Below are 15,622 nucleotides of genomic sequence, written 5' to 3'. Positions count from 1 at the left end.
TCTGCCACAGTGTGTATTACTTTTAAGATAAAGAATATAAATAACATGTGTGTAATATATGAAAAAGAGAAGCATTTACTGGAAATTATGGTGTATGAGCCCAATAAGAATTTTGTGTGTTCTTGTCTAATAGAGTATGATATTGAAAATAAGATGCCTAAATAGGAGGAAATGAAATAGATTTTGAATTTTTTTTTTTTTGTATCAATAAGAAGCATACTGCTATAATCAGAAGGAGAGACAAAATCTTATAAACAAGATGCAAAATAAGATTTGTAATTCGGGGTTTTTGTTTTTGAGAAAATGCTAGTTATTTTAGTTCAAAGCCTATTTGTGTTCTTTTTTTTCTTGTTTGTATTAATTTGAGAATTGGAAACTGGTTTCCAATACATATGATAGATATGAGAAGGTACTGCCAATATTTGATTATCTTGTTGATCACTCTCACCAGTGATATAAATTGACTGTGGCAGGTTTGAATAGAGCTGGTATTTAATTTCTGGATATAATGGGATATAATGGGGGTATTGGTCCGTTCAGTATATAGGTGGGAAATAAGCTCTAGGGAGCGTCTCATTATCTGTTAGACCCAGAACATCTTCTTGCTGTCTAGATACTTTCCCATTCCTAGGTGATTTGCAGCATATGAGCCTAATGAAGCAGAGTTGGTTCTGTACTCTTTCCGCACTACTCACAGGTAGATAAATATTTTGCAGTGGAAAATGATTGAACTAGATATTGTGATACTAGAGGTAACCTCAGAAGTTTCCCCTCAACTGTGAAATAGTCAGAATTGACTGAGCTTGTGAAACAATATATTTTAGTTGAGAAGATACAATAATTGGGAAAGCTGTGCTTTTTTGTTTTTTGTTTTAGTATTTTGGCATTTGAAAACAAAATGGGATGTTTCCCAGTAAACATAGATTGGGAATAATGATTATAGGTAGTGTAAAATATTGTATCTTAAGTAACAAAATATAATCACATATATACAAACATATACAAAACTTTTTAAGTGATTTAACTTGCCTTTTCTGTTTTAAGAGTTTTTTTTTTTTTTTAGCCCACTTTTGCTTTTAAGAAGTCTGAGTAGGTAAACTGTCTTTTCTACATTTGTTCACTGCTTTATCTTGCCTTCCTTGTACAAGGCCTGTGTTTGAGGGGATCAAAATTCCTTAAGTGAGTGAGTTACTGCTTTCTGATTGAAGCTAAAACAAACAACAATAAAAACTCCAAAAACACATTATAGACATTGCAAATGTAGTGGTGGTTAGTCTGTGGCACTTTATTCAATCCCTGGAAGGAGGTTCTCTTGTAAAGATAAGAAACTATGTAACTGTTCTTTTAAATGCAAAAAAAGCCCTGGAGAATGTGACTCAGTCAGTTGGAGCAACTTCCTGTAACCTGTAACCAATAACTTGCGGGTTTGTTCCCCTCTCTGGGCGCCGGTGAGTGCAAATGTGATCTGCATTCCAGATGCTATGATCCCTGGACAGGGCATACATGGGAAGCAACTGATTGATGCTTTTCTCTCATCCATGTTTCTTTCTCTCCTTTCCTCTAAAAAAGAGCAAGGAAAAAATGCCCTGCCCTGGCTGGTGTGGCTCTCTCAGTGGACTGAGCACTGGCCTGTCAACCAAAAGCTCACCAGTTCGATTCCCAGTCAGAGCACATGCCTGGGTTGTGAGCCAGGTACCCAGGTGGGGGCATATGAGAGGCAATTGATTGATGTTTCAGCACACATCCATGTTTCTCTCCCTCTTTTTCTCCCTTCCGGTCTCTTTGAAAATAAATAAATAAACAAATACAATCCTAAAAAATACTGTCTTCAGGTGAGGATTAAGAAATTTTTTTTAATGCAAAAATAGTTTTGAGTAATTTTTCAAGGCAGAAATTATAGTTCTTTGGGGTTAGTGGTTCTACTTACTATTATATTTTGGCGAGATTCTTATTTCTAGAATTATAATAATTCTCAGTTGAACAATATTTTTGGCAGAATGGGAGTTGTGTGACTTGCTCCTAGTACATGTCATCCCCCTTCCCCATTGTTAACAGGTATAGTACCTTTTGTGTATGAAATGTTTAACAAAAATATTTAAAATTTGTGGTAAGTGATTAGCATAGCATAAAATTTACCATATTAACTATTTGTAAGTGTACAAGTCAGTAATGTTAAGTGCATTCACATTGTTTGCAACCAGTCTCCAAAACGTTCCATCTTACATAATTGAAACACTGTAATCACTAACCTACACCTCCCTATTTCCCCCTCCTCTATCTCCTGGCAACCAGCATTCTTCTTTCTGTCTATGAATTTGATTAGGTACCTCATGGAAGTGGAATCATACAGTATTTGTCTTTTTGTTTCTGGCTTATTTCACTTTGCATAATGTCCTCAAGGACCATCCATATTGTAACATGTTCAGAATTTTGTTCATTTTTAAGGCTAAATAATATTCCATTGTGTGTGTATATACATATATATGTGATGTGTGTGTGTACCTCCCCTTTTTTTTTACAGTTTTAAATTTTTATTTTTATTGTTTTTCTGTTACAGTTGTCCCACTTTTTCCCACATTGCTCCCCCCCTCAACCCAGCCAACCCCTTCTTCCACAGTCATTCCCTACCCCATTGCCCATGTCCATGGGTTATTTATACTAGTTCCACATTTTATTTATCCATTCATCCTTTGGACACTTGGGGTGCTTCTACCTTTTGGCTATGGTGAATAATACTGTTAATGAACATGGGTGTAGAAATATCTCTTTGAGTCTCAGCTTTCAATTATTTTGGGTATATATACTCTCACGTAGAATCGCTGGATCATATAGTAATTTTATGTTTAATTTTTGAGTAACTGCCATACTGTTTTCCATAGTGGCCGCACCATTTTACATTCCTGTCAACAGTTCACAGGGCCCCAGTTCCTCCATATCATCACCAACAGTTATTATTTTATATTTTTATTTATTTATTTTTCAGTAATAGCCATCCTGATGAGTGTGAGGTGGTATCTCATTGTGCTTTCCCTAATGATTAGTGATATTGAGCATCTGGGCATCTTTTCATGTACTTGCTGGCTACTTGTTTATCTTCTTTGGAGAATGTCTATTCGAGTCCTTTGCCCGTTTTCTTTATATATATACATATTTTAATTTTTTAAATCAGGGAGAGAAATGTCTATTTGTTGTCCATTTATTTATGCATTCATTGGTTGATTCTCCTATGTGGTCTGACCAGGGATCAAACACGCATCCTTGGCATGGATGAGCCTCTAACCAACTGAGTTATTTGGCCAGGGTCAGTCCTTTGCCCATTTTCCAATTGAATTGTTTGTTTTGTTGTTGTTGAGCTGTAGGAGTTTTGGATATTAACCCCTTATCTGAATGAAGATTTGCAAACATTTTCTTGCCTTCTCTGGGTTGCCTTTTTACTCTGTTAATTGTGTCCTTTGATGAACAAAAGTTTTAAATTTTGATGTAGTTCAGTTTATGTAGTTTTACTTTGTTGTCTTTGCTTTTGGTGTCATATTCAAGTAATCATCCCCAAATCTAATGTCATGAAACTCTTCCCCTGTGTTTTCTTCAAGAGTCTTATGACTTACATTTTGGTTATTGTCTTTCAGTTTTAAAATTTCTATTTTGTTCTTTGTGTGTTCATTTTTTTACTGATGATTTCTAATTTAATATTTATTCAAACGTGGTTAAGGTACACAATAGCTGCTTTAAAGCCCTTGTCAGATAGTTCCAATATCTAAGCTTATCTCTTCCTTGGTGTCTTTTTTTTTTTTTATTCAACTTATTTATTATTCCAGAGTGATGATGAACACTTTTGAAATGGAGAGTCTGTTAATGTCTTCTTGGCCTAATCCCCTGTGGGTGAAGTTTCACCAACACTGGAATATTTATTTTCTATTGTTTTTCTATTATAGTTGTCCCAGTTTTTTTCCCCTTTGTCCTCCTCTGCCCATCCCAACCTCCCCCTGCCCCGCCAGCTCCCACAGTCAATTCCCACACTGTTGTCCATGTCTGTGGGTCATTCATACAAGTTCTTTGTCTAGTCCCTTCCCCTTCTTTCCACCATAATACTCCTTCTCTCTCCCCTCTGGTCACTTTCAGTCTATTCCATGTTTCCATGCCTCTGTTCATTAGTTTATTTTGTTCATTAGATTCCTTTTATAGGTGAGATCATATGATATTTGTCTTTCACCAGCTTGGCTTATTTCACTTAGTATAATGTTCTCTAGTTTCACCTATGCTGTCCAAAAGGTAGGAGTTTATTCTTCCTTTCTGCTGTGTAATATTCCATTGTGTAAGTGCACCACAGTGTTTTGATCCACTAATTTACTGATAGGCACTTGGGCTGTTTCTAAATTGCACTGCTATGAACATAGGGTGCATGAGTTCTTTTGAGTTGGTGATTCAGGATTCTTGGCATATGTTCCCAGCAATGGAATCGCTGGTTCAAAAGGCAGTTCCATTTTTAATTTTTTGAGGAAATTCCATACTGTTTTCCACAGTGGCTGCACCAGTTTCCATTCCCACCAACAGTGCACAAGGGTTCTCTTTTCTCCACATCCTCGCCAGCACTTGCTGTTCGTTGATTTGTTAATAATGGCCATTCTGAGAGGTGTGAGGTGGCATTTCATTGTGGTTTTAATTTGCATCTCTCTGATGGCTAGTGATGTTGAGTATCTTTTCATATGTATATGAGACATCTGTATGTCCTCCTTGGAGAGGTGTCTGTTCAGGTCCTTTGCCCATTTTTAATTTTTAATTTGTTCTAAAAATATTTTTATTTATTTTTAGGGAGGAGAAGGGAGGGAGAAAGAGAGGGAGAGAAACATCAATGTGTGGTTGGTTGCCTCTCATACACCCCCAACTGGGGACCTGCCCTGCAACCCAGGCAGGTGCCATGACTGGGATTCGAACTGGCGACCTTTTGGTTCACAGGCTGACACTCAATCCACTGAGCCACACTAGCCAGGACCCTTTGCCCATTTTTTTAATTGGCTTATTTGTCTTCCTGGTGTTGAGTTCTCATGTGAGTAATTTTGGTTTGTATCCTGGATATTTTGAGTACTGTGTAATGAGGTTCTAAGTTTTCTTTACATTCCATGGCAAATGTTGTATTTTTGTTTTAGCCTTCAATGGATTGTGGTTTCTGTGTTAATTCAGTTTTTCGAGCTTTATCAGTGCTGTTCAGATCTGTCCCATATGTGTTCACTCTGGACTGTTTGAAATCTGGGTGTAAGTTTACCCATTATCACAGTTTTCAAAGTTTTTATTGTATTACTTAGCATCACATCCATACCTACACAGATTGAGGATGAACTTAGAAGTTCATAAACAACTTTATGGAATGACTTTCCTGAAGACAGAAGAGGAAGGAAGAAAACAATGACGTTTGGTCTGCCCACTTGGAGGCACAGCTCCACTGAGTGGAGAGGAAGAATTTTCACTCCTGGAGGCTTTCCGTTTCCAGTCACTCTTGGTGGTGCTATTGCTGCTACGCCCAACACGGGAGGCCTGAGGACTGGGACGTGAGAGTTTGGAGAGAAGGAAGAGTGAAAAAATATCCCCCACGTTCCCTGAGCCTTAGGAGTTCCTTTTTTTGGTCCTTGAGCCAAAGCGAGAGGGTTTCTCCTGTATCTCTCCTGCACTGTAATGCTCACTTCTGGGTTTTGGGTTGTGCTGAGTTCAGGCTGGGGTGGGGGTTGGGATACTGAAGGGAAAAAATGGTAAATTCACAGCAAATTTGGTGATACTTTGAATTCTGGATCCACCTGTAATACTTTTTCAGAGTCCTCAAATAGCTGTTCATGCATTCTGTTCTGATTTTATAGTTCAGTGGAAGATAAAGGGAGGTATGTGTTTACTACTAAACTGGAAGTCTTCCCAACATTTTTTTTAATGAGTAGATTTTTAAACATCCTAACCCAAGGATATGTTCTTATTTATTTTAGAAAGAGAAAGGGGGAGGGAGGAAACATTCATGTGAGAAACATCGATCAGTTGCTTCCTGTGTGCATCCTGACTGGGGATCAAACCCCCAATTTAGGAATGTGCCCTGACTAGGGATCAAACTGCAACCTTTTGATGCATAGGACAATGCTCCAACCAACTGAGCCACCTGGCTGGGGCCCAACATTTTTATTTTAACATTTTATTGTTATAATTGTAGATTAACAGGAGGTTGTAAAAAGAGGACAGAGAGGTTCCATATTGCCTTCACCCAGTTTCCCCCAATGGTTACATCTTACATAGCTATACTGAAATACCCACACCAGGCAATTAACATTAATTACAATTTTTTATTATGAAACAATTCAAATACAAGTATGTTGAAAGAGTAGTACATTGAATATCTATGTATCTCCCACTGATAATTCAATATTAAATATTTTGCTATACTTGCTTTATGTATTTCTAATATGTGTATTCTTTTTTCTGTCAACCACTTGAAAGTTGCAGACATTATGATACTTTACCTTAAGTGTGCATCTTCTAAGGAAAGGGCTTTATACTTTAATACACATTTATTTAATGAAAGCAAATTATTTTGTATAAGAATTCCAGTATCATTATCAAGCTAAGGATATAAACATTATTAATTTTTTGAACAGTAGTCTTAATGTTTCAGGGCTTTTGTTTTGATGTATGTTATCAACTCTTGAAGGCTTGGGTTATCATTCAAGGATGGCCCTCCTGGGCTTACATGTGTGCAATTCAGAGTCCAGATATCTCCCTGATTCAATCTTCTTTTTTTTTTTCTGGAGTTAATATCTGAAATTTTCTATATTTCTAAATATTTTGCTTCTTAACAGCGAGTGCAGTATGGTAAACTGAATGTCAACTTATAGCAATGTGAATATTGGTCACAACACATTTTTTTATGTAATTTATTTCTAGTGAGGTTAAGTGTGTTCTATAGTTACATCAATTAGTGATCTGGTAGGTAAGATTTACATTTTATTCTTCTGGGATATGTCAAAATTCTTGGAATTTTCTGGAAAACAAATCCAGTAAATATGTTGTTTCAACCTTTCTTTTATTTGATATTAATAGAGGATATTAATTTGCCCCTGCAGGAACTTTTGATCTGATGCGAGAAATTAATTGGCTGAATGTGTACCTGTTAAATTTCTTTTTTAATACTTGCTTCAACAAAGGATTAAAAATGTAAAACTTGAGTTGTCAGACCCACAGTAGAGAAACAATACTGATTTTTTAAAGAAATAACAATGACTTAATTATGTATGCCATTTATTCAAATAAACTATCAAATTTGCTTTCTGCTATAATACAGTTATTAAAGGTTTTAAGTTATTTCTGACTTAAAAAAATATTTTAAGGGAAATCATAGCTTATAAGGAATTTTAGCTTTCTGGAATTTTAGTTTTAGTGGCAAGTTTCTTGTATTAGAATTCTTAACAAAACTTCTGATAGATTGTATGTCCTTTAGTACTTTTTAAAAAAAATTATAATCTCAGTGATTAGAATTGGGCTGAGCACATTTTCAGAATCCCAACAAAATTTTTGTGGGTTCTGAGGACCTTTAATATCTCTAGACTTTACTATATAGAACAACTTTTGAATTGGAATCTTCTTTATTTCTTCTTCGTTTTGTTTTCTGTCAGAATTTCCTGGTGGTATTTACTTAAGACTCAGGGGTTTTCTTCTAGAGATCAGGCAGCCTGTTCTTCCCTTAGGAGAGTTATTCAAAGTCTTTTTTATTTTGTGGTATGTGCTTACCAGGCAGAGGAGCCGCTGCATTCTAGTAAGAAAACCTATTGCCAAACACCCACTAGAGCAGAAAACTGACCTACTTAATGCTGACAAGTTAAAAAAAAAAGTCTGTGGAATTGTACCAGCATTGGATCAGCTCCTTCCTTTTCTTGTGGTGAATGGGGTGGGGCGAGGGGGGGCTGGGAGAGAAGAGGGTAAGAAAGGATAGTGAAAGAATATTTAATTACCTGAAATGACTTGATTATTAAAGACTATTCATTTGGTACAACTCTAAAGCCTCTAAAATGCAGCAGTTCTTAAGTCACTTTAAACTTTAAAAAAAAAAGGGGGGGGGGATTCCTAGGGCTTTCATGCTAATAATCTAGAAAAGCCCTCTAGGTAAGGTTATCAGCCAGCATTTCATGAATAATTGTTTTTTGCAAGATATGGTAAACTTATTTAAATTTTTTTCAGTTTATTTTATCAGAACATAGACATTTTAGACTTTATAGGTACTGAAACAAAGAAGAGTGTTTGGGTTATTCATTTGTAGCAAGTGTCCATAGGCCTTAACTTTATCAAAATTAATTGTTACCACTGTTATTCATCCTAAGTTTCACTATTCTCAGTATTTCTAGCATCTAAATTTTAGAGCTGTGCTGTCCAATAGAGAAGCCACTCGCCATATGTCTATTTAAATTTAAATTAATTAAAATGGAATAAAATAAAAACTCCAGTTGCTCTGTCAAATTAATTACATTTCAAGTGCTTACTAGCCAGATGTGACTACAGATATTGAATAGTTTCATCATTGCAGAAAGTTATGTTGAATAGGATTGTTCTAAAGGCGGCCTCATTCTATCCTGCTTTATTTACTTCATAGTTTCCCAATCTTGGCACTGTGGACATTTTGGGCTGGAGAATTTTTTGTTGTGGAGGACTTGTCGGATGTTTAGTAGCATCCCTGGCTCTCTACTCACTAGATGCCAGTAGCCTCCACCCAGTTGTGGCAATCAGAAATGTCTCCAGACATTGCTGTGTGACTCCTGGAAAGCAAAGTCAACCTCTTGTTTGGGAAGCATTTACATATATTAGTTCTGTATCAGCTAGGTTTTGCTTCATAAAAGCTTAGTGGCTTAAAATCAATCACTTAATAGCTCATGATTATGTGGATTGGCCGTTTGGCTTGGGTTATATTGATCTCTGTGGTCTCATAGTGGTTTGGCAGTAGCCAGATGGCATAAAATAACCTCACTCATATGTTTGTTGTTTGGCAGGGCTTCGGCCTGGGTAAGGGTGAGGAGTTTGTTTTCTACATGGCCTTCCCAGCAGATAGATTCATTCACCTGATGGCTCAGAGTTCTAAGAGTATCAAGAAAAGACAAATCCCTCTAGTCTCTGCTAACATTTTCTAATGCCCTATTTGTCAAAGCAAGTCCCATGGCCAGCCCAAATTCAAGAGATAGAGAAATAGATTCCACCTCTAGCAAAGTCACATTTGCATCCTTAGCTTGGTGTCTTTTGTCAGGTTTGGGGTATTTGTTTTGATATTGCTTCTGCCCCACTCTTTCACGCGCTTTCTTCTGGAATTTTCAATATCTGTTATGTTAGATCTTTCTCTTGTATCCCATATGTGTCATGAACTTTTTTCTATTTTCCATCTTTTTTTTCCTGTCCTTCATTTGGATAACTTCTATTGACCTGTTTTCTAGTTCATTTAGTGTCTAACCTGCTATTACAAGCATCTGTTTATTTCATATTATATATTTTTTACTTCTAGAATTTCAAGTTAATTATTTTAAATTTGTTTTTATAGATTCCAGTTCCCTGGTGAAATTCTCATCTTGTCATCTATTTTCCTGAACATATTAATCACAGTTATTTTAAAGCCTGTGTCTGATAATTACAATATCTGGATTCCCTTTGGTATTTTTCTGTTGTCTGCTTTTTTTCTTGGCTTTTTTGTCACTTGGTCCTGTCTCATAGCATTCCTGGTAATTTAAAATAATCAATGTCAGACATTGTGTATAAGAAATTATAGAGGGTCTTGATGATGATATTGTTCTCTAGAGAGGATTTAATTTTCTTCTGGTGGTAGTTAAAAGTAGGACCAGATGACCTTGATCCAATATAGCATAAGATGACTTGGGTCTTTGTTTTAGGCTTCTTAAGGGCTGATTTAAATCCAGTTTCCTTTTACTCTAAGAGTGTTGTCTTTCAGAAGTATCAAATGAAATCCTGGGGTGTTTGCCAGGGCCTTTCCTTCTTGGCAGGCCCTGAACTGTAATTTTTCTTTTTCTAGCACTGTGAGACTACCAAAAGTTTTGCTTACCATTTTTTGCTTCAAAATAGGCACTTTGCTTAACTTTTGGCCTTCTTGCCCCCATGCACGTTAGGATTCAGTAAATACCATGAAGGCAAAAGCAGTATCAGAAGTCCAGACTCAACTTTTCTGTGCTTGCTTTTTCTCTGGAATCTTAGCCCCTCAAATCCTACCTGTCCCGCTAAGCCCTGAACTCTAATTTCTGTCTTTGCAGCCCTGTGACACTGCCAGAAGCTCTAGTCTGCAGCTAGTTGCCTCAGAAAGAAAAAGTAGTGGAAACTGTCAGACTTAACTCTGCATTTCCTTTTTCTCTGGTATTTTAGCTTCTCACATTAACCCTGCATTTCCTTTTTCTCTGGTATTTTAGCTTGCCTTCTTTATTTATTTTGTTTTTTAATCCAGTCTTTATAGTTTTTCTTTCCAAGAGAATTGATCTGATACAATTTGTAATGGCTGTCTTTACTTATTATTGAGTCACTTATTAAATAATATTATTAATAATTTATAATGAACAATATAAATAATTTTAAGCATATATTATTGCTCTGAACTTGACATATGAGGATCCAGCCCTCATGCAAGTTTTATTCTTGTAGGGAAGAGAAGTATTAAGTACATGTTTATTTATATTATGATAAGTAAAGTAGAAGTATAGGATATTATGAGCTTATTATAGAGATTAATTCAGGCAAGAAGAGGTGGCAAGGACAGCTATCTTGAAGAAGTGATATTTGAGCAGAGCTCTGAAGGATGAATGGAATTAACTTAGGGAAGAGCAAGAGGTTCTGAGAACTATGGATTTGTGACCTTGTGGTGAAAAGAAGCACAGGAGGTTTAAGGCATCCAAGAAGGCCAGTAGGGATGACTTGATAGGCATTGGTTAAATCATGCCAAGCTTTGTAAGCCTTGTTAAGGATTTCTTATCTTTTTTCTTGTTTCTTCCAATTCTGATCAGATCGTTGGTCTGACTCTAATTCACCTTCTGTCTAAAGGCAGAGTTATTTTTTTTACCTAGTTAGTTATTCAGTACAAATAGGCAAAGCTTTAAATTAGGTATTGAGGTTGATTAACAACAACACGGAACATTGGCTTTAGATTCAGATAAACCTGAGTTTAAATGTCACCCTGTTTATTAGCTGTGCGATTTTGCATCATTTATTTAATATCTCTGAATCTGAATTTTCTCATGTGTTAAATACTATCTTTTCCAGTTCAACAGTTTTTTTTAAAGTATATTTCATTGATTATGCTGTTACAGTGGTCCCAATTTTCACCCTTTGGCCCCCTCTACTGGTACCCCCTTTCCCTCAGCAGTGCCCCCCTTAGTTCATGTCCATGGGTTCTGCGTGGATGTTCTTTGGCTTCTCCATTTCCTATACTATTCTTAACTTCCCCCTGTCTATTTTGTTCCTCCCAATTATGCTTCTTAATCCCTGCATCATTTCTCCAATTCTCCCCATTCCTTCTCCCAGCTGATAATCTTCCAGATCTCCATACCTATGATTCTGTTCCTGTTCTGGTTGTTTGCTTAGTTTGTTTTTGTTTTTTAGATTCAGTAGTTAATAGTTGTGAGCTTGTTGTCATTTTAATGTTTGTGGTTCTGATCTTCTTCTTAAATAAGTCTCTTTAACATTTCATATAATAAGGGCTTGGTGATGATGAACTCCTTTAACTCTACCTTGTCTGGGAAGCACTTATCTGCCCTTCCATTCTAAAATGATAGCTTTACTAGATAGCGTGCCCTTGGCTGGTTTGGCTCAGTGGGTTGAGCGTCGTCCTACGAGCTAAGTGTCGCTGGTTCGATCTTCCAGTCAGGGCACATCAGAGAAGGAAAACTCTGACTCCAAAAAACCTCCGCTGCCTTGCGGCATACCTCTTCAGGGGGAAAGGCTAAGGGAGTAAACCCCGACAGAAAATCCAGAGCCGGAGTCCCTAAGGCGGTTTGACGTTGTAGTCAACACCGGCAACTCCTGCGGCGCACCTGAAACCAAGCTGTATTGACTCCGTCTTTCCCTTGGACCCTTCAGCTGCGAAGAGAGGGGGGGTCTGCTGCATGGGCAACAGCAGACCCTCCATATCACCCTGCCCAGGCTCTGTAGCTTCAGCTTCACTGGAGAGGACACTCCAGCGTCATCGCAAGATGTCGATTCAACACGGGAGGAGACAGATACTGTGTCACTCCCGAGTCGGACTGCACAACCATTCTCGGCGGTGCAGATAGACTCTTAAGAAGCTACACCATCGTCTCTCGAGAGGGACGGCTGCCGCCGCCGCCGCCGACGACGACGACTAGATAGCGTAATCTTGGTTGTAGGTCATTGCTTTTCATCACTTTGAATACTTCTTGCCAGCCTCTTTTTGCCTGCAAAGTTTCTTTGGAGAAATCAGCTGATAGTTTTATGGGAACTCCTTTGTAGGTAACTCTCCTCTTTTCTCTTGCTCCTTTTAAGACTCTCTGTTTATCGTGAACCTTTGGCATTTTAATTATTATGTCTTGGTGTGGTCCTTTTTGGAACCGAATTGTTTGGGACTCTGTGCTTTCTGGACTTGTATGTCTATTTTCTTTGCCAAATTAGGGACATTTTCCTTCATTATTTTTTCTAAACAGTTGTCAATTTCTTGTTCTTTCTCTTCTTCTCCTTATGATTTGGATGTTGACATTTTTGGAGATGTCCCAGAGTCTTCTTATTTTTCTTTTCTTTTTTTTTTTTGAATTCTTGTTTTTTTATTCTGTTCTGGTTGACTCTTTTATTTTTTCCTTACATTCCATTTATTGATTCGAACCCTGACTTCCTTCCCTTCACTGTTGGTTCCTTGTGGATTTTACTTTATTTCACTTAATGTAGCCTTCATTTCTTCCCTTTTCCTTTTGCAGTACTCAGTGAGTTCTCTGAGCATTCTTATCACCAGTGTTTTGAACTCTGCATCTGATAGGTTGGCTATCTCTGTTTTGTTTAGGTTTTATTTCAGGGGTTTTGTTCTGTTCTTTCATTTGACTCCCTGTCTTGGCACACCTGTTAAGTTGTATTCGCCAGGGCAGGGCAACCCACTTTACTACTTTGTGGCTCTGTATGTAGGGGAGGAATCGCAGAGGGGACAATGCCACTGCCTGGTTGCTGGAGGCTTGCTCGGCACTCACCCCTTTTCCAGTAACTTCTCCCACTTCCCATATGCAACTGGCACCCCTCCAGCTGTTGCCCTGGTGGTGGTTCCCAGAGTGGGTAGGTTTTTCTTTGTTCTAGGACCACATGGGCCTTTTAAACAGATTCCACTGAGAGACTGGTAGTTTCTTCCACCACCCCAACCACCACTGGTTTTTACAGCTAGAAGTTATGAGGCTTTACTTTCCCAGCACTGGAACCCTGGGCTGAGCAGTCTGGGCTGGAGCTGGAGTCTGGACTGGGGCTGCGATCGCTCAATCCAGCACATGTGAATGTGGGTCCACCTGTTCCTCTGGCTGCTGCCGCCTCACTGCCATGTCCTATTTGCCCTGGCTTCCCATCTCAGCCCCTCCTACCCACCTGGGTGGATATGGATTCTTTAAATCCTTGGTTCGAGACTTCCATACAGTTTGATTTTCTGACAGTTCTGGATGTTTTTTGTTTTGAAGTTAGTTGTAATCCTTCTTGTGGTTGTGCAAGGTGTGTCTTTCTATGCCTTCTTCTTGACCGGAAGTCCTTCACCCACTTCATATTATCCTTTTTTCTATATCTAGACAGTAATTCCTAGAAAACAGCTGGGCCTGAGTGGGGTGGTGGTGGATATATATAGTTGGCTACAGAAAGGCTAATTTCTTATGGGAAATATTCTTCCTAAGTTATAAGCTCTATTAAAACTTCTGCTTGAGCCCTTACCCGTTGGCTTAGTGGGTTGAGTGTCATCCCACAAAGCAAAGAGTTACCAGTGCCACTCCCGGTCAGGGCACATGCCTGAGTTGCAGTTTTGGTGTTCAATCACGGTGTGTGTACGAGAGGAACCAGTTGATGTTTCTCTCTCACATTCATGTTTCCCTCCCTCTCTTTCTTCCTCCCTCCCTCTCTCTCTAAAAATAAGTAAATTAAAATTAAAAAAGAAAAGACTTCTGCTTGAGAGAACTGCTGGCGCCATTGAGAGAATGCATATGCCATTAATTCAGAATATCAGAGAACATTGTCATGCTGAATTTTAGATACTTAAGAAAACAAAATCATAAACTAAAATTTAAAAAAATGAGGATAACAAATAATGAACCCTACTTTGTAGGCTGGTTTTTTTTAATAATGGTGTGAAATGGGAATTTTGAAATTACTTTCTGTACAGTCTAGGATTGAACAAATGAATAAGTATATTGATGATAATGGGAGCCAGGTTTCTCATTGTTGGAGAAGGGAATTTTATATATGAGAAAGAAGGCTAGAATGAACCCTATGATATTGGATTTGAATTAGAGATTATGAAGTCATGGTTTTTAATATTTATTTACATAAAGATAGAGGAGATACACATGTGTGCATGTATACATTTATATTTCTCTTATAGACCTGTGTATATTTGTATGTATATTCTAGCTTTGTTTACTAAGAGGGCCTAGAAGCTATTACCTCTTTCATAATAATAAACACACCTAACTCCCATATGTTATTTCTGAATCATTCTCCACTAAAAAGAAACCAGAGCTCCTTGGAAAAATGGCTGATCCCAGGAAGAATTAGATCAAGTAAAGTACAAGAGGAGCCTGAAACATGTTATTGTTTCACAGAGTAAGAAGGTAGTCAAAGAATGCGGGGGACATTTCAGAAGGAACGAGACCTCATTGGAGAAGTGTCCACTGACCAAATAAATAATGATTGTTATAAATTATAGCCCACTGAAAAAAGAAGAACCCAGGGGTCCATACAAATATAAATAAATTAATGAATAAATAAGTGGGAGAGAAAGTGAAGTTCTTCCTTAAAATGGAAAATGCAAATGTAGAACTGTAGGATTAGAAAATGACCGTTTGGAACAAGTAAAATGTACTTTCACACATGAATCACGTACAGGTACCAAATTTATTGGGTGAAAGTTTGATGAAGATTATGGTATTTACACAGCCTCAAGATAGTTCCTTATAAAATATTTTCCTGTTTCAAAGGAAAAAAAAACCCTAACTTTAAAGTAGAGAAACTTGGCAGGTACCCCTTAGCCAAATGACCAAAGTAAGCATCACTGGTAAAAGAAGCCACTAGCCTCTTGCACTTTCTGATGTGATGCAGTGAGAAGGACCCAACATTACGTTTTGACATTCCTACAAAAACTGTGTAGCCTGAATTTAAACATGAGAGAATATCAGACAATCCTAAATTGAAAGATATTCTACAAAAAACTGGTCTATATTCTTTAAAAATATCAGTCTTAAAAGACATAAACTGAGGAACTTTTCCAGATGATAGGTTTCTAAAGAGCCGTTACCACCAAATGCAATGCATGATCCTGAATTGGATTCTGAGCTGGGGAAATCAGAAGCTTTAAAGGACGTTTTAAAGGCAGTTAATGACATTTGAATGTGGAATGTAATTATGTAATAGAAAATTTAACATGGGTAGAATACTG

General features: G+C 37.5%; 1 protein-coding gene across 11 annotated transcripts in view; it reads left to right on the top strand.

The window, feature by feature from the left end:
- NUMB (NUMB endocytic adaptor protein) overlaps positions 1–15,622 on the top strand; it is a 136,452-nt gene that overhangs the window by 48,486 nt on the left and 72,344 nt on the right. The window lies entirely within an intron of this gene.

The sequence above is a fragment of the Furipterus horrens genome, unplaced genomic scaffold (assembly GCF_987537825.1).
Source record: "Furipterus horrens unplaced genomic scaffold, mFurHor1.1.pri manual_scaffold_3, whole genome shotgun sequence".
NCBI lineage: Eukaryota > Metazoa > Chordata > Mammalia > Chiroptera > Furipteridae > Furipterus > Furipterus horrens.
Note: the sequence above shows the minus strand (reverse complement) of the source record. Positions and strands in the feature narration are given on the sequence as shown.